This window comes from Triturus cristatus, chromosome 1_2 (genome assembly GCF_964204655.1).
Source record: "Triturus cristatus chromosome 1_2, aTriCri1.1, whole genome shotgun sequence".
NCBI classification, from domain to species: domain Eukaryota; kingdom Metazoa; phylum Chordata; class Amphibia; order Caudata; family Salamandridae; genus Triturus; species Triturus cristatus.
In genome coordinates, this window is record NC_140580.1 from 618,341,804 (window position 1) to 618,361,234 (window position 19,431).

A 19,431-nucleotide genomic window follows, 5' to 3' on the forward strand; every position below is an offset into this window, starting at 1 on the left:
TGTCTGGGATTGTTTCTTATCAATCATCAAAAATATATCTGTAGGATGCCCTCCTAGGCGAAAACATTGGTACTGCACAGGCACACTGAACACAGATGGGCATGTGTTTGCAAATTATATACAGTGGAAGTGCTGTGTGCATTATTGTGTGTTCCACAACACCACCTCCTCAACAAAATCACACCGATTAAATTCTGTCACACATAACGTTTGCCCTTTCTCACTTGTCTGCCATGTTTTTACTGATCTTTACTAGTCATACAGCTTACTATTTCTCAAGTATTGCTGATGTGACTACAGCTAGCATGAGACCTTGTGACTGCAACTTTAACCAAGATGCTACACTCCTTTTTGTCCTTCTCACTTGTCTCCCATGTCACTACTGATCTTCACTTATGATGAAGGTTATCATTGGACACATGTTGCTAAAGTTACCTTGAACTGACTACAACTACCATGAGGTCTTGTGACTCTAACTCTGACCAAGATGCTACACGCCTTTTGCCCCTTCTCACATGTCTCCTGTCACTTCTCATCTTCACTTATGAAGCAGGTTATCATTTGACAAGTTTTGCTGAAGTGACATTGAACTGACCTCTACCATGAAGCCTTGTGACTCCAACGCTAACCAAAATGGTACACTCCTTTTGCCCCTTCTCACTTGTCTCCCATTTCACTACTGATCTTCACTTAAAATGCAGGTGATCATGTGTCAAGTGTCGCTAAAATGACTTTGAAGTGACTACAACAACCATGAGGCCTTGTGACTGTATCTCTAACCAAGATGCTACGTTCTTTTTGCTCCTTCTCACTTGTCTCCCATGTCACTACTGATCTTCACTTATAATGCACATCATCAAGTGTTAGTAAAGTGACATTAAAGTGAATACAACTACCATGAGGTCTTTACATTGTAACTCTACCCAAGATGCTATAGTGAATATGACTCACTCACATCCCAGATTCTGTTTTGCTGTTAAAAAAATATCTGTATGAATGTGTCAGTAAAGTCACACATACCTTCTCAGATACAACTCTGTATTGGACTCTCACACATCACCCACAAGCAAAGGCAATGTCAGTCAATGGGAGTACATACAATCAGTGTGAGAACCATTTTAAGGGCACACTGGAAACACTCTCTGCAGGATAGCTATGCCTCTTTTAGGGGAAACCTGAAAGGCCAGTGACCTGAGGCACAGTAAATTGTGCACATGCCTGAAAAACTCCATGTGCTCTGGACCTGGGAACTGAAATGTATCAGGGACAACCAGTAGCAGAACCAAGTTCTAAGCATGTGTAGACAATGGGTAAGTACAACTTAGAAAAGCAAACACAGCACTAACAGCATGTGGAACACATCTAGATGATGTAGCTGTAAGGAATGAAAGTTTGACTCCCTCAATTTGCGGATACACAAATATCTAACTTAAACACATTTTCAAACTACATCATAAGGAGAAGTGCAATCTAAACAATGTTGACGGTGGCCAGGCCAACCTGAAATACATACCACATAACATGCACCCAATGCAATGTCTGCCCCATTTGGATGTCATCTCATGTAGACATCCATCCAAAATGTACCCTTATACTGTCTTACTCCAGCACTGGCTCCAAGGACACATCATACTAATCAAAACAACTGGATCAGCAATCAGGGATCAAACAAACACATCTATACTCACACATAATTAACTATAAAATAACATCAAATAGAATTGTATTGGCAGGAACAGTATCTTCCAAAAGAACCTAAACAACCCATCAAGGGAAACAGAGGCAATGGCAAGTCTAAATAATCAAAATGTGTCACAGCAAAAGCTTGTGAGACGTAACTTGCCCTTATTGATACTGCCAAGGAACCTGCTCACAAAGGGGCATACATTGGGCACAGCAGCCACCTCGAAGATAGTACTTTGGAAGAGGAGGCAGAGGTTTAGGGAGGGGTTGGTTTCTTCTTGGGAGGGGGATTCTTGGCTTTAGGGCTTTTTTGTACTTTTATTGTCTTTAGGGCTAGATTTAGGTATATGGGGAGGCTGTGTTTTAGGGGCGAAGTAGGAAGTGGGAAGGATGGGTTTGGGATTGGAAGAAGGTTTGGGCCTTTGGGAGGGTGGTCAGTTTCAGGGCAGACACGAGAGATTCGCTCAAAAAACAGGTAAGGTGTTTGAGATGGAGTTCGGATTGGGAGGAAGAGGGAGTGGAAGTTTGTGTTGGGTCTGCTGTGTGCACTGTGTGTTGTGATGGTGGTTGTTGTGTGGATGTTTTTGAGCATATGTGTTTTTTGGTAGGAGTGTTGTTGATGTGCTGAGTGTTGTGGAGGAGTCTGTGGCCAATGCTGCAACGTCTGTGGGTATAGTTGTGTCTGTGGAGGGCTCTGTGGCTATTGTTGGGATGTCTGCCAGTACGAATGTGTCTGTGGAGGGGTCAGTGTGTGTTGCTTTGGTGTCTGCAGGTATGGGTGTGTCAGTGGAGGTTTTGGAGTGTGTTGGTGTGGTGCTTGGGGATAGGCTGGGGTGGTGAGTATCTGCTGTGTGCATGCATGTTTCTTGGATGTTTTGGATTTGTGTGCAGTGCTTGGGTTTGTTAAAGTGTGTGCGTGCTTAGGTGTGTGTACTTGGGACAGGATTAGGAAGAGAAAATGTGGATGAGGAAGAGGCAGGAGGGATGGTAGAAGCTTGGGATGGGTGGAGGGCTGCCATGAGGGAGGAGGTCAGAGCCTGAAAAGATCTCTGTGGGACAGACATGGCAGTGTGAATGACTTCCAGGAATGCAACCATCTGGGTCCTTAGCCCCTGGATAGCATTCAGCACTGCAGTCTGACCCACAGAGATGCTCCTCAGGAGGTTAATAGCCACTTCACTCAGGGCAGCAGGGCTAACAGGGCTGTGGCCCAGGTGTCTGCAGAGAAAGAGAGCCTTCCCCTCTTAGGGGAGTGGGATGGGCCAGCTTGTGGGGAGACAGCAGGGAGGGTGTCAATGGAAATGCGGGTGGCAGACAGGAATAAAGGTGGAACTGATCCTTGGGTCCACCACCACTCCAGAGTGTCCACCAGAGGATGACTCAGATGACGATAATATGTGGATTTTGTCCTATGGCGAACTCCTCACACCCTCCTGGTCGCTGGGTCCCTCTGTGTCTGGCATCTCACGTCCAAAACTGCTGTGACCAGCTGTGCCTCCACTAGCAATGGTCTCTTCTCCTCTGCTTGCCCTGGATATCTGATATAAATGACATGTAGCATGGGTTTATTGCAACTGCATGTCCTCACCTGACCATTACAAATCACCAGAAAACAATGAAGAAGTCCACAGAACACACCACCTTCATGGTTCACTCCAAAGGCTTCCAAGTTAGCATGAGCACATGCATGCATGCTACATGCATGTCACCAGTCAGTGAATGAGTGTATAGGAACACTATTGCACATAAATCATCAACTGTCAAATGCACACTGGCACTAATGCTGAAGGTACCAGTGATTGTCTGTACAGTCATTTCACTGTATAACCAGTATTTACAAGTGGAAATTATTGTTCAGTCACTGCATGTACTGTAAACTCTATGTCATGTCACATATAATAGGGCCACCATCATACACAAGACATTAATAAGGGTATATCACTTCTCCCACACACATGACCAGTTGCCTGTGTGGGAGAATTGTCACCAGATTTACTGATAACAGGAGATGAGTACTCACTTCACTCAGCCAGGTGTCTGCTCAAAAGTAGAGGATTGAATGTGGACAGGACTCTGCTGTCTTCCAGGTCAGAAAGAGAATAGCCACATCATAGAAGCATGCACCTACAACCATGCTCACACTAACAATGACTCCACTTGCTTGTTGCACATGGGCCACCACTAATCGTGGTTTGGACATGCCTGCCTGAAACACACAAAGTTTGGAGAGTAACAGATATGACTCTGGCCAGGACTCACTCCCTTGTTGCTGCCGTTAAGCTCTCAACTGCCCATTAAGGTCCAGGTAGGCCACCCCTAGAACGCAGAACATGAGGGGGTCATGGTTTGGGGCGCACCCCTTCCACATTGGGAGGGCTTACCCAGCTGGACCTCTGTGAGCTTCTGGGTCCAGCGCCGCAGGTCTTTCCACCACTTCCTGCAGTGTGCACTATGCCGGTTGTAGACCTCCAGGGTCCACACTTTCCGGGCAATGGCCTTCTTCTGATGGTCGTTGACCTGTATGGATGCAATAGATGTAAAAACAGGTTGTAACTGCATGTTTGAGGAGAACTGTCAGCTTGATAAACATCGCGTTGCCATGAAGCACAAGCCTTCATCAAGAGTCAACATACTGCATGTATCCATGTCACATGCTAAGCACAACTAAAGCATATGTGATATGAGTTACCCTGACACACAACACATCATATGCACCTTCTGAAGGGTAAACTACCTGTGCATGACTGTCCAGACTCTTTTCCTGCCAGCCCTTTTTAATTGATGCATAAGGTCCTTAGTGGCAGGGAGCATAGTATATATAACGTCCTAAGACTACGTAACAGGATAAGGACTGGTATGTGTGACACTGAGAGCTACCTTTCTGGAGGCTGTGTGGACATGAGGACTATTTATTTGAGTATCATAGTAAGTCAACATAAGTATGTATGCTATGTACTGCCATCACAGGACACCCCTTTTGTCACATGAGGCACCGTAACAGTGATGAAAATCAACATATCATTGTATTTGTAGTGTGATAGGGAATATTGAAGCAAAGCAGATAAATCACATTTCTAAAACTCTTCAAAATTAACTCACTATCTACATTTTTCATGTCCCAGATGTGCAATAGGCCTGTACAGTGGATGCAACACTATTATAAAAGTGTCAACAGACCTCTTTTAGTAAAGGGACAGTCATTGTTGACAGACACACATTGACACTGTGTTTCAATGGAAAGAAGTATTAGGTAAGGGGATCTCCTCAGTCACCATGCCTCACATTATCCATATAACCGCTATCAGGTTTACTAGTTTGACAGATCACTCTTTATGGGAACATCCATGGATGTGCAGCTCCTCAGGAACAATATTCTGTGCATCGGTTCTCCTGCCACAGTAACTCTTCCCCAGGCTGGGCCATGGCCCAGACGGCCCACATATCAATGTAAAGCGTTGCTCTCTGCAGGCTGAATCTTCCTATCCCATATGAACATCACATTTCCATCCAATTCAATAAAAAAAGTCAAACTTTTGGCCTTTTCATATGTGAACATATAGCTGTTTGGCACTCTGAAGGGGACTGTGAGGTATGGCTATGTTTAAATAGACAAACAATCATGGCTTCATGTCATCAGTTGGAACCTGACCTCCTACCTCACCAAAATAATCCTACATCAATAACACCACTAGTAAAACTCTTGTCAGTTTTACATTTTTTGGCTACATGTTTATTTCAATTCACTGTTGCAATTTCTGGTGGAATGTCCCAACTGATGTTCAGTCAGGCCCTCACATGGGAGCTTACAGTAATGTTGAGATACGTGGGCAGCTATATCCAGTTCCTCAGACATGAGGATTATTAACTGTGAAGGTGGATTTCTTTAGATTTGGACACATCCCACATGTGAATGGAACTGTCGATGGCACCCATATTGGCTACATACCACCACATGACAGGGAGCAAGTCTAGCTGAACAGGAAGTACTTCCATTCTATTAATGTGCAAGTTGTCTGCCTAGAGGATTTGTACATCTCAAATGTCTGTACCCAGTTCCCAGTATCTACCCATGATGCCTACGTACTACAAACAGCACCATACCCCAGCTGATCATACAACTACTGATCATACAACTACTAACTTTGTGTAGGCAATGTCAGGTAGTGTGATCTGAAAGTGTGTAACTAAATGTTGGCCTTCCATCTTCCATCTAGGAGACTCAGCATACCAATATCAGCCATGGTTGGTGACACAGCTGAGGAATCCTACAATGCCAGGGGAGGTCCACTTCAATGAAGCCCATGAAAGAACATAGCTATTGTCAACATGCATTTGGGATGGACCATACATTTACATTTTAACACATCATGGATCTTGGATAGATATTTTAATGGAGATGCCCTTACAGCCAGCATTGCAACATGTGACATGTCTTGGAGTTCGATACATGTGGTCTTATATAGGGGTGGGTGGAATTTGCGTAATCGCGTTACGCAAATCTCCGCGAAACGGTAAAAAAACTCCGCAAACACGCAGAAATTCCGCAAACACGCGGAATTGCTTGTTCGTGATACTTTTTTCCTGTTCGCGATCGCTGTTTGCGTGCTCGGGGTGAAATATCTCGCGAACACGCATATTGAGAACGAGAACAAGCAAAAAATTTCGCGAAGTCGCGGAACGCATATTTTTGGACAATTTCGCGTTCTCCGCGGAACGCAAAATTACCCAAATTCCGCAAATTCCGCGAACGGAACGGAATTTACCGCCCAGGCCTAGTCTTATATACAACAATGCACATTGCCAGAGACAAACCAACATCTCAGATACTTTAGGTATTGCATGTTAGGAAAGTAGACAGAGAACAGAATAGGAAACACAGAGTTGAAAGCAAACAGGACATTGTGATATTGTGCAGTTATTGAAGTCCACTCCCCCATCTATTGCTGACAAGCCCTCAGTATGCAGGATGGGCAAGACCTTCTACTCTCAGGTATGAGTTGTAATGGTGCGCTGGGAGGGAAACAGCGAGTCCCTTGAGTGTCCAAGTGATGACTGTTATAATTGGTAAGGACCCTCAGCTCGAGGCCGCCCCACCTCATCCTAATGTCTCCCAGTATGCGCATGGTGTTACCAACAGCATTCCCTCTGTTGGCTACCCTGTCCCACATATCTATTTGAGGAGTCTGCTGGACTTGGGCCCACAAATGTGTGACTCTACTCTAGTAATTTCATCCACAATACTGTCAACTCTTACTCAGTGAAGCAATTTTTTTTTGTAGGCATGGTGAAAAATAACAATAATGTGAGTGAGTATGTGAATGATGACCAAACAATTGATAGAAGTAAAATGGTGCAAAAAAAAACATTTACAGGTGATGGAGAGTGCTAAATGTGAAGCTAAAAAAGGGGTATTTATCTAAAAAGCAAAGTAAAAGGCTGTTTGATTTGCTGCAGTTTGGAAGCAAAGGATGGGGTGTGTTTCATAATATGATTTACAGGCATATCCACTTGACAAAGCGCCTCAGGTGTGTAGTTTTTAAATCCATCCAAATGTCACAGTTTAAAAGAAATATTTTAGGTACGTGGGCAAAAAAACAGTTTTACCATTGTTGGGCAACCACATTTTGTTGAGCACCGCTTTCAGACCTTGAGTACGATAGTGTAGGCATAACACGCTCCGCGTGTGGACCACCGACCTGGCACCAACAAAATTGCAGGCCACCACGGTTCTGCCGGGTAGACCAGTCAAGGTCAGTGTTTCAGACAGCACAACTCATAATATATCAGGCGGTAAATTGCTGGCACAACAGTGTCATGCACAATGCAGACACAGTTCTCAGGCGGCCGGACCGCCAAACTCATATTAAGGCCCTTAGTCTTTAATAAGCCCTTAATAAGGCCCTTAGTCTCCAACTGCTGTAGAATCTTCATCTGATCAGTCCTGCAGCCAAAAAGCTCCAAAAGACAGACTTCTGAGTTCCAGTTGTCTCTCAAGCCAGATTTGTTTCAGAGTCTAGTCCTCATAAGTCAGCTGGGCTCTCTTGGAATTAGGAGTGCTTCTTCCTTCTGTGTCACTGAAGCAGATAAACTGGAGACAACCACTTGTCCTTTAGAGAGCAGTTCCAGGACTCAGAAATCATGATTTTTCTACCAGCAGGGCGGCCTTCTTCGGATGGAGTCTTCCCACATCCAGGAATGCTCTGAGGAGGTAGTGGTGGAGGTTTATCCTTTGCGCTAATCAGAGAATGGAAATTTTTTCTTTTTTACCTTACTGTGAAATTGCCCAAGAGTCCCTTTTCATAAGAGGGTGGAGCCCAGCTGCCATTAGACAGGTCTTTCTTTAAGTTTTTGTCCACTCCCACAACTGACCTGGACAACACTGTTTTTTCTTTTAACTGTGGCTGGAACCTAACTGTTTAGGATGGCCCTGTGGATGAATAAAATAACTCCTCCTTGACATCTCCAAATCAAAAGAGATAGTTCTAAAGCTGCCCTTTGTTCTGTCAGCTATCCCTGTCCATACCCAGTTAGCTAATCATTGCTAAGTGGTTAGTAGTTAACACCCCTTTGCCTTTCCAGGGCCTAGATGCAAGGCATTGTCTTCTGAATCAGAGGGGTGAGCTCTCCCAGGCAAGAGTGTGTAGTCCTCCTCTGGAAGTGTGATCCTTGACAGAACACGTTTTAGCCAGTTCTGGCCCAAGCAACCTAAAGTACATTTTTTAAAGTGATTTGCATGAAAGGGAAACTCCAGAAATGCACCCTATCTACTAAGATAGGATGCATTTCCGCTGTCTCCTAGCGTTGGCCCACTGCATGCTGCCTAGCACCAATGTAGGAACCCTTGCAGCATTCTGCAAGGGTGCCCACGTTGCGGGCAGGATTGTTTTTGCACAGGAAAGGATACCTGCATAAAAACAATCTTTATTACATGTTCCTCATGCTACGTGGAAACAACCTGTTTGATCCAGAGGCTTATGTGTGGGTCACAGGGAGAGCTGAAAATCATATCTTAGTGCCATCAAACACCTAGGGTGTCATGCTTCATCATTAGGTGCTCCCCGTCTGGCCAGCGCTGCAATGCCTGACGGGCCTGGTGGCTACTTTATTGAAGATATTTTTATCTACAGATGCCGTAAAGATAAATGCAAGTGAGGGGGAGTAGAAGTTGTGAGTGGGTGATAACTAAAATAGACTTCTGGTCCCCTAAAAAACTTTTTTATGGTTGAAAAAGGTTACCAGGACTACAATAAAAACAGAGGTGCTATTGTGTGGTCTTCAGGTACTTGGATAGCTGCTAGACTAGTGAGATCACTTGTGTGGTGTGGTCAATATGTTTTGTGCTCTTGAAGCCCCAATAGCGGGCGTCACTTCTTCAGGACCTAGGGAAAATAAAGTTGAGCCCCCTATTTAGGACTAGGGCTCTCCTTTCTAACAAGGTAGGCCTATTGTGTGGACCGGTGACCCCAATGTTGGTGCCGTCAGTGATTCCACCTCACTTCAGGTTTCAATAGTGCTTTATAGGTGTCAATGGAGGGTCCCGACCAATATGAGGTACACTTTAAGGCTGGTCTGGCAGTGCCGTTCAACCTACCCGCCTCCTTGCGACCTGGACATTCTGATGACTATTGATCTACTCTCAAGAGGAGCAAGGGTGTAGGACCTCGCTAAATGATAGTGCTCTTCCTTCCCTCCATTTAATTTAGTGACCTTTTTCTATGTGTGCTGCAGAACTAGCAAGCAAATTGGAGAAATAAATAAAGATATGTCCACTAGTTATGCCTGCTTCAGGAAGGTGTACTTTTGACACATTCCCAAGTTTTCTAGCTTTAGTAAGTCTAGGAATGAGACAATATCCTGAGCGGATGAAAAGGAATTCTGGGAAGCAGCGAATATATGTGATAAGAACATAAAATAGGTTACCACAGCTCATAGGGGAGCAGCTAATAAGTCTTACAGATGTCAATAACATTTAAAATAGAATATAGCTGATTAGGATCAAAATGTATAGATTAAAACACCAGTAGAATAGGGGATGTAAACATTTCAGATGGATGGACAGCACCAAATGAGCAATAGCGTATGAATAGCACCCCTTGCGAGAATCAAAGCAACGCCCTGATTTATGGAATTTCAACTTATCCAGAGACTATAAAAATGGCACATCTTATCATTAGTACAGTAGTAACTGACAAGAGTTAGATGTTGTGCAAATTGCAATAGCTATACAAGACCTATGCTCAGATAAAACAATCTTCTGGCAACCAAGGCAAACCAAGGTGGTGTCGGAGTTGGTTGCATCAGACTTTACATATTTAGTTGCTCACGTTAGCCAGTGATTTTAATCCAATACACCACATCTACCATAAAAATTTGGCTATGGGGATAGCGTAACATGTTGAAGGGTCCGTTCTCAAAATTTTCTAACTACTATGTTTGGTACCCAAATTCTTGCATGTCTGCACTAGCCAGACTTTACGGGGAGCTACGTAGGCAGGACAAACAAACAAAATGTGCGAATAGCGGTCTGCATTCTCAGCGCAATGGGGGCACCTGTTATCTTCCAGTGGTGACCATTTTGCTGTAAAGGTTTTTAGGGGCAGGGTACCCACTCTGAATTGAAAACAAAGTTTGCGATCAAGGGGTTTAGTTATAATGTCCCAATAGAGTTCAAAACAAGGACAGGGTTTAGTTCAGATAAAACTCCCAGTCAGTGTGGCACTCTCTTTTATAGCGGCTTTGGCTTGAAACTGCATGCTAGACGGTTTATCCCACAGGTTTGGCAGACCCATAGCCGTCAGTGCCCCTTTAATATTTCTGAGCCAGCTTATTTTGTGGAAGCAGTCTGCCTCGTTAACGTCCCCAAGACCTGTTACATAAATGAGCAAATCAGGGGTGCTCCATATTCTATGCCAATATAATAAAGGACAGAGCCTAGCTAAGTCACCCAGTGGATTCCCTCCTAAGTCACTAAGCAGAGGGAGAGTAGGAGTGCTTTTGAGAAGGCTAGTGATTGTTCCTAGAAACCTGTTTTCAGCAGATGCTACCTTAGTCAAATTCTCATACTCCCAAAGCTCTGACTCATATAGGACCAAGCTCACCACCTTTGCATTGTAAATGTGTGAAACAAGACAAACTGGTTTTGTCAAAGATGTTCTGAATTCTTTGCTCAGTACTCCTGTCAATTGTTGGTGTTTTAGTGCCATTGTTTCAATGTGTGGTCTCCATTTAGTCTTTTTCTCCAGAGTGATGCCTAAGTAAGTAAAGGAGTCCACTTGTCTAAAGGCACCCCTCCATAATAATTTTACCCCTAAAAGATCGATGTTTTTTAAAGATCATAAGTTTGATTTTGGCTGCGTTAATCTTTAACCCTCTGAGCTTACAAAAGTCTTCGAATGAAGTCAGCGTACGCTGTAGCCCACCAGGTGGCATTTCTTGAAATAATAATCGTGTCGTCGGCAAACATTAAGATAGGGACCTTAGAGCCTGCTAGGGTCGGAGCATCAGTGGATATAAGAGATAAGAATATAGGACCCGATTCACAGAACTAACTTAAGACAAAATCTAAAACTTACTACCATTTTGGTATTCACAGAAGGCACTTCCTCATTTTGGTATTCACAGAAGGCACTTACTCATTTCGGTATTCACAGAAGTTAGGAGTCCTAACTTTAGGACTCCTAAATGCCGTCTGTGAATACCGAAAGTCTTAAAGCTAGGATTTTTCTCAGTTTAGGAGTCCTAAATTTAGGAATCCTAACTTTACTACTCCTAAACTGAGAAAAATCCTAATTTTAAGACTTTCGGTATTCACAGAAGGCATTTGGGAGTCCTAAAGTTAGGAGTCCTAACTTTACTGCTCCTAAACTGAGAAAAATCCTAACTTTAAGACTTTTGTTATTCACAGAAGGCATTTAGGAGTCCTAAAGTTAGGACTCCTAACTTCTGTGAATACCGAAATGAGTAAGTGCCTTCTGTGAATACCAAAATGAGTAAGTGCCTTCTGTGAATACCAAAATGGTAGTATGTTTAGGATTCTGTCTTTAGTTAGTTCTGTGAATCTGGCCCAGTGTGATGTCATTATTAAAAAGAGAGAACAGCGTTGGGGCCAGAACGCAGCCTTGGCACATTCCCTTTTCAACCGAAAATGGGTCAGTGATGTTTTCTTGCTTGCCCCAGCGTATATGAGCAAAATGATTCTCATGAAGGCAAGCTAAAAGGGTTAACAGATCCATCGGCATGCCTAGGTCCCGGCAAAGTAGTGTTAAAATATCATTATCTTCTATCCACTCTTGCACCTTCCCTAGGACAAAACGAACTACCACCTTTTGAATTGAATCAATGAGGCTGATAGGCCAATAATTCCTGGGTAGAGATCTGTCACCCTTCTTGTAGACTGGTATAATCTCCGCCCCCCCTCCACGAATCTAGGATGAGGCGCCCTAAGAAATGACATTTGCTAATAGCATTATGTACCTGTCCCACATCTCCTTATTGTGTAGGGAAACGTCAGCAGGAATGCTATTAATACCCGGAGCTCTCCCCCGTGATTGCATTGAGGGCTGCCTGAACGTCAGCTGGCTCAAAAACAAAGCCTAATGTATAGCAAGGGACCAGTGCAAAGGGTTCACTTCCCCCCTCAGTATTATTGTTATACTGAGCGGCAACATTTTTTACCCATGAATCTGAAGCAACATGGTTTTCTGGGGGAGGCGGATGTGCACCCTTACCCCATTTTACAAGAGACCAAAAGTGTTACTGGTTGCTCTATGCACATGCAGATTTCAATTCCTGCCACCTAGCTTCGTCCCACTCTTTTTTTGCCTTGGCCTGGACTATTGTATATGTCTTCCTGGCATTCCTTATCATGTTCAAGTTTTTTGATCCAATGGCTTCCCCTAGAAGTTTAGGAGCTGACTTCCATTTGTTATTATGCAAGTTTAATTAGGGTTAGGCGTAAGGACCTCTGCCACATTTCAGGGGGGGCTGATTCTTCCAGCAACTGGCAGAGCGGAGATGCAGGGGCTTTAAGAAGGGGTGAAAAACAACAAAGCCTCATTAACAACCGAATGGTCTTTTAAAGACCTGTGAAGTACTCGGGTGCGGCTGTGTGTGTGCCCAAGATGCTGTCTCAGCCCGGGCTTCCAGACATGACGGGGGGAGGGCTGAAGCCATTTCAGCCCAATGGGCATTGCGCGCCTGTCAAACCTACTGTTTGAGTGCTAGAATGAAGGGCCACCATCTCAGCTACTGCATCTTCCATATCCTTACTAATAGAGGACAGTGTCTCAGGATTTTCTATTATTTCAGACCATTTAAGCCTCCTCATATCATTGCTAACCAGGAGATCTCTTGTTGACGTTAAAAGAGGGGGTGAGGTTGATTCATGTAATTGCAAAAGGCAGAAGGGTGAGCAAAGTGGGTTGTGGTCACTCTCCAATCGCTCTATAATAACCATGCCCATAAGGGTGTGCCATAACTTTAGTTCAACTATAAGATAGTGAATTTGGCTTGAATGACGGTAAATGTTAAAAGTACTGACCCCTTTCCTATAGAAGCTGGTTCTGCCATTGGCCACCCTAAATGCTTTCAATTGTAGTCCTGCTTCTGTACATCTTTTTATTGAGGCTAACTTTCTATTAGGTATGTTCCAAACAGTGTCTTCCTTATCCGCCAGGTCACTGTCCTCCCAGTCTAATGGTTCAAAGGTTACATTAAAATCTCCAGCTAATAGGACTGAGGATTCACCTGCTCATTTGTCTAGGGCCATTATGATATCTGATTTCCTCCCACCTGAGGAAAATAAAAATCTATGAGGCCTATATGTCCCCATGTGCCCCCCCCCAACGCTTATGTGCACATGCATGTAACCTATGCATTTCCCCTCCATGGCCTTTCCTATCATGAGACTTATGCTATAACGTGGCCTGCCATCATTCAGTCCCCCATGAGAGAAACGACAAATCTGTATTGAGGCCTACACGTTTTGCATCATGTTTTCCTGCACCACATAAAAACCCGTGTTTGTGGCTCAGCTAGACCCGAACAGAGGTTTCAGGCCTCAGACGTTCAGAAAGCTGCAGCTGCGTATCCTTGGCCTTACACACTTGGGCCTCAGCCAAAGGGGCCCTGTCACAAGGTGCCGAGACAGTATTGAGCACGGTTATCTGCTTACTCCTACAGAGCCGCATTCCTGCCTGGAGAAGGAGGGATCAACATAGCCCATCAGCACAGGAGAAAGCACAGCCTTTCTGTCTCTGTTTGTGAGATTGCAAAGCTCACGTCAGTGAAAAGCCCATAGCCCCCATGTAAGGCCTCTGCAGTAAATGAAGTAAATGAAGAAATAGATGCCACATCGGCTCTTGGTGATGAGCAACCTATGTCACAAATCAGTCCCTGCTCCAGACATCAGATATCAGATAAAACAAGATGTGCTGGTCGTCCTGACACTGAAGGCCTCACTCACTGAAGGCCTCACTTCCAGATTTTCCGGTTGCATAGCAACCCTTCCCCACGTCAGTTACACGTCATGCTCGAGTTGAGCACAAGTAAGGCAAAGTTCCAGTACAATTCCAGCAGATCACGCAACCCCCTCCAGGTATCCACCCACCTATGACAAATTACCCATTATCATCAAGTGGACGCCCACATGGACGCCCACCTTCACCCCTACTTACACGCCCACATGCTCTTATCTCACTCTCTTTTGCTCTTTTCGTTTCCGATGTATATATACTGTACTCTGTGAATAATGTTTTGAGAATACTTTTGAGTCCCTTCCAGATCCCTTGTGGTGATGGTAATATTCTCCCTTTGACTCGAGTTATTGGAATAAAGCCCTTTTTGAACCTGATACCACAGACTCAGCCTCTTGCTTTATGCATGATCCTATTGATATTCTGAAATACATAGAGCGTAATATTTTATTTACGACATAATGGCGCCCGAACAGGGACAATTCTTTTTCCCCACACGCCGGAGATGAGGGTCCAGTTTTGCCCCCTTCCACAGCCGTGACGGACTTCAAGTGCGCACGTCGCGGGTTTTCCCGCCAACTCCCTCAGGCCAACGAAGGAGACGGACTGCGACCAAGCATCCATACGAGGCGGTGAGGAACGCAGATTGTCCTACCCAGAGCCCACCTGCGAGAGAGCTGTGTCCGAGGTTTCTGGAGATCCACCTAGGTTACGCCATTCCCCGCGCAGCGTCAAGTTTCGGAGGCCTTCGACTTCAAGTTCAAGTTCGAGTTCAAGTTCAAGTTCAAGTTCCGCTTCCCGGTGAGTTTTCTCATGGGGGTTGCAATCAAGTGCATGCAGTCAGAGTTATAGGAAATAGAGATCTCAAAGTATTCAAGGCGCTCCGATATACCTGTATGAATGTTATTGTCCTAGTCAGGTTCAGTTAGGTTTGAATGTGTCAGGTTTTATGTAAGTTTGTTTTATTATAGTTTTGTTTTTACAGCGCTATTGTGATTTTTGATTTTGGCTACATTCCAACATGCCGTTATTTTCGAAACTACGTAAAATATGTACCAGAAAAGGTGTACTAGAGGAACCAGTTAACATTCCTCCTAGGGACACACCTGGACATTTCATGTACTGTAAGCATGGTTTAGATGCCGTGTTGCTCTTGGAACTATGGGTAGATTACACGAAGGATTTATTGACAAAATATAGATGGCCTATCACGGGAACGTGGGATGCGGAAAGCATTATGAAAGTAGAGGAAGAAATATGGAAGAGAAAATCTAGACCTGCTCAGAAAGATGCCATTGAGTTGTGGCGCAAGGAGTCACATAGAAGAACAGAAAAAGAGTTCCACAAAATAGAGAGAAGTAAGCAAGAATCAGAAAAAGCCAAAGAACAGAACTTACGAGAGGAAGGGGAACGAGTAAAAAGAGAGCAGACTGAAAGAAAAATGAATACTGTTGTTGCTGGTATTTATCCCGTCCTTTCAGAGGAACTAGCAAAAGTGACTCCAGTAGAAAGACCCATTAGAGTGCCTCCGCCAGTACCCCGAAAATTAAAAACAGCATCCGACAGGTTTATTGACACCTATCTAGAGGAATCCCCACCAGCCTACATGGACGGATCTTTCCCTGCACCACCAACGCCAGAACAGCTCCAGGAGCTCGATGACGGCGAGGAGGGGGGATCCGGGACAGCGTCAGGAGGGGTGTCGACAGTAAAAGTAGACATCCCCGAATGTATATATGATCCAGACCCAGGAAAGGGCAGGATGCTTGTGTTTTCACTACGGCTTAGAAGAGCAGTCACAGATCTGGAAAAACTACCAGATATGGATAAACATCTAAAGAAAATGTACACATTCATAAGAACAGGGGAAGGTCCTGAGAGCATAGCAGATGCTATACAAAATAGAAAAGTGGTTGTTAAGAATTACATCCTTCGCTTCCTAATTAATTGTCTGATCAGAGAAAAAGACGAAGGAAACGGGGATGTAGACCATCGTTATACTGGTTGGAGTGATCGCATAGATGCCGGTCAGCATGATAAATCAGGACAGACAGACCACATGTTGACCAAAATCCGAAAAGCAATAATAGCATCACACGAAGCAGGACCGCACGATAAAGCTGCTTTATCGTCTGATGATGAAGCAGGGGACCAAGATAAAATACAATACGTGGGCCATGCCCGACGATTCGAGAAACCCAAAGGCCTGAATTACCGTAAACAGGGTACGGCTATAAAAAAGAGATTTTCCCTTGAAAATTTGTTCCAAATCACCGACAAAGCGGTGAACGAATGGTTAGGTAATGAACAGCCCTTAACCCCGACCGAACTCGAATTAGCACGATCAGCCACCCTGTGGGTATCCCAATACGATTTATATAATAACGATGTCGTAGCACAGACGTTTTTGATCCTTCCACCGAATGAACAGCGCTTAGCTGGTGTTTACATGGTCCAACATTTAATAACGTTGTATGAAAGTCAGTACTCTGGTCCTGGTATATTGTATAGGTTGCTGGACGACATAATACTAGACAGATGGATGAACTTGGGTACTGAACTGATTAATGTCATCTTGGATCAGCGACACAAATATATAGTATATGTAACTAGATCCCTGCTTCCCGTTCCACCGCAGGTTAAAGGACAGACATACGACAAACTGAACCCCCTACGTGAGGTACATCCTGTAAAGGATGCAAACAATGAACTACAACGGGTGTATGTCTACACCCCTCTGTCCAAATTAGAGATACTGGAAATGAAAAAAATGTTGCCCTCCCATGACAAAGACCCGGGGGGTTTTCACAGGGAATTAAAAGACATTCTCCGCTTAGGGGAATATACATATGCGGACGTTCTAAAGTTATTAAAAGTACTATTGCCTGCTGGTATTTACGAGAAACTTAAAGAAAAAGACTGGGAGGTGGGAGAGAGCAAGATTAGCTGGGATGTGTTACAAAGAGAAGAAAATGCAAGAGGCCCGGGGGTTGGTCTGGGTCCCCGAGCTAAAGAATTACCTGAACTCCTTGTACAAGTTTTGCCAAGATTATTAATTACCAAGAAAGAAGACTGGGATGCTATTTCAGCTTGTAAACAGAAGCCAGACGAGGACACTAGTGATTTTTATTCTAGGTTTGAGAAATGTTTTACTATCAACAGTGGCCTTAAGCCCGGTAGTGATTCATATCCCCATCTATTTGTGAGCAAATTAGTGGAAAATTCCATACCAGAGGTAAAGTATAGAGTACTGAAGGTTGAGAGTACTTGGCAAGCAAACAGCCCTTCCCAAATGTTACAGATGTTACAGTACCACCAGAACAGAATTAGAGAGGAACATGACCAAGAAAAGAGACACATGAAAGACACAAAGATGAAGATGCTGGTTGCCCAATCAACACCGGCAAACACAAATACCAACACGAACAAGAATAGCACAAAACAAAATGGTGGGACTTGTAATTATTGCAAGAAGCCAGGCCACTTCGTAAATGAGTGTGCAGTGCTGAAAAACAATATAGCGCTAGGTAAAACAAAGCCTCGTCAATATCCTCCCAAGGACAGTAACACACATCAGACATCAGATACGTTTCCACCGCCGCCACCGCCTGTCCATGCACCTGCACCAGCCCGAGCTACAACACAAATGTATGAACACGCTCAAAATAACTATCCAGAATACCAGGCATATTCATGAAGCTGCCCAGAGAGGGAATTCCACCTGCCCCTCATTCCAGTTCCTGTGGACCAAGCGGGTCCCTATGTGCATGCACGGTTACTGGGACAAAATAAAAGGTTTTTGATTGACACTGGGGCTAGTAGAACTACCATTAGTCATTCCGAGGTGCCCGGGGCACCCCTCTCGGGCTCAAAGAGTGTATCCCTGGGATTTTCGGGTAGACCTATCGTTAATGAGGTTTCAGAACCAGTCTCCTTAGGAGTTGGTCCACCGATACATACTATGGACTTACTACTTACTAAATCATGTCCGGAAAACTTGCTCGGTATAAAGACATTGAAAGAACTAGGAGCAGTAATCTGTTGCTCACCAGAAGGAGTGCGACTGTATTTACGTGATTTTAAAGGACATTTTGTAATGAAAGAAATTGACATCAGGCTCCGAGATGTACCACAGCACCTATGGGCACAAGGCCCAACTGACGTAGGTTACATGAACATTACGCCACACCAGGTCACCCTCAAGGAAGGTGTAGTGCTACCACGGATCAGACAATACAAAATACCACCTGAGGCTGAAGTAGGTTTACTAAAAATAATAGACGACCTGATTGCACAAGGGGTGGTGATTGAGACTGATTCAAACATATGTAATTCACCGGTCCTTCCTATTCTTAAAAGAACTGACCCCAATATACCACCTGTATATAGATTAGTTGTGGACCTGCGAGAATTAAACAAATGTGTGGTACCACAGTACCCTGTGGTCCCGGACATCTTTTCGATATTGACTGCCATTGATGCGAATGCTACGTTCTTTACACTAATAGATCTGAAGAACGCATTTTTCAGTATTCCAATACATCCGGACAGCCAATATCTTTTCGGTTTCAGTTTAAAAGGTCGCAGCTTCAGATTCACAAGAGCACCACAGGGCTTCACGGAAAGTCCTAGCATTTATAGTCAGGCTCTGAAACGACAACTTGATAGTATTCATATGCCTAGCTCTACAGCACTGATACAGTATGTCGATGACATTCTCATCACTGCACGATCGAACCATGATTGTGAAGATGCTTCCCTGATGGTTTTACATTTCCTGGCTGACAAGGGGCACAAAGTGTCCCCTTCGAAGTTCCAATTCTGTGAACAGCAAGTGGCGTACCTTGGGCACTTGCTATCCAAGGAGGGTAGGAGACTGACACCTGAGCATATACAATTAATTTCAGGTCTTTCACAGCCCAAGACACAAAAGGAGGTACGTGCATTCATTGGCCTCACTTCATATTGCAGGCAGTGGATTCCCCAGTATGCTTACATAGCCAAGCCCCTAATACAGTTGACAACACAGGAGGCAGCCTCTACTAAAGTCCTCCCTTGGACACAAGAACACACTGTGGCATTTGAAGAATTAAAGAGAGCTTTATGTCAAGCACCAGTTTTAGCAATCCCTGATTACAACAAATCGTTTATGCTTTTTGTGACAGAGCGGGATGGAACAGCACTATCTGTCCTCACACAAGATCATGCAGGAAAACACAAGCCCTGTGCTTATTTTTCTAGTACATTGGACCCAGTAGCACAGGCTTTGCCTGCG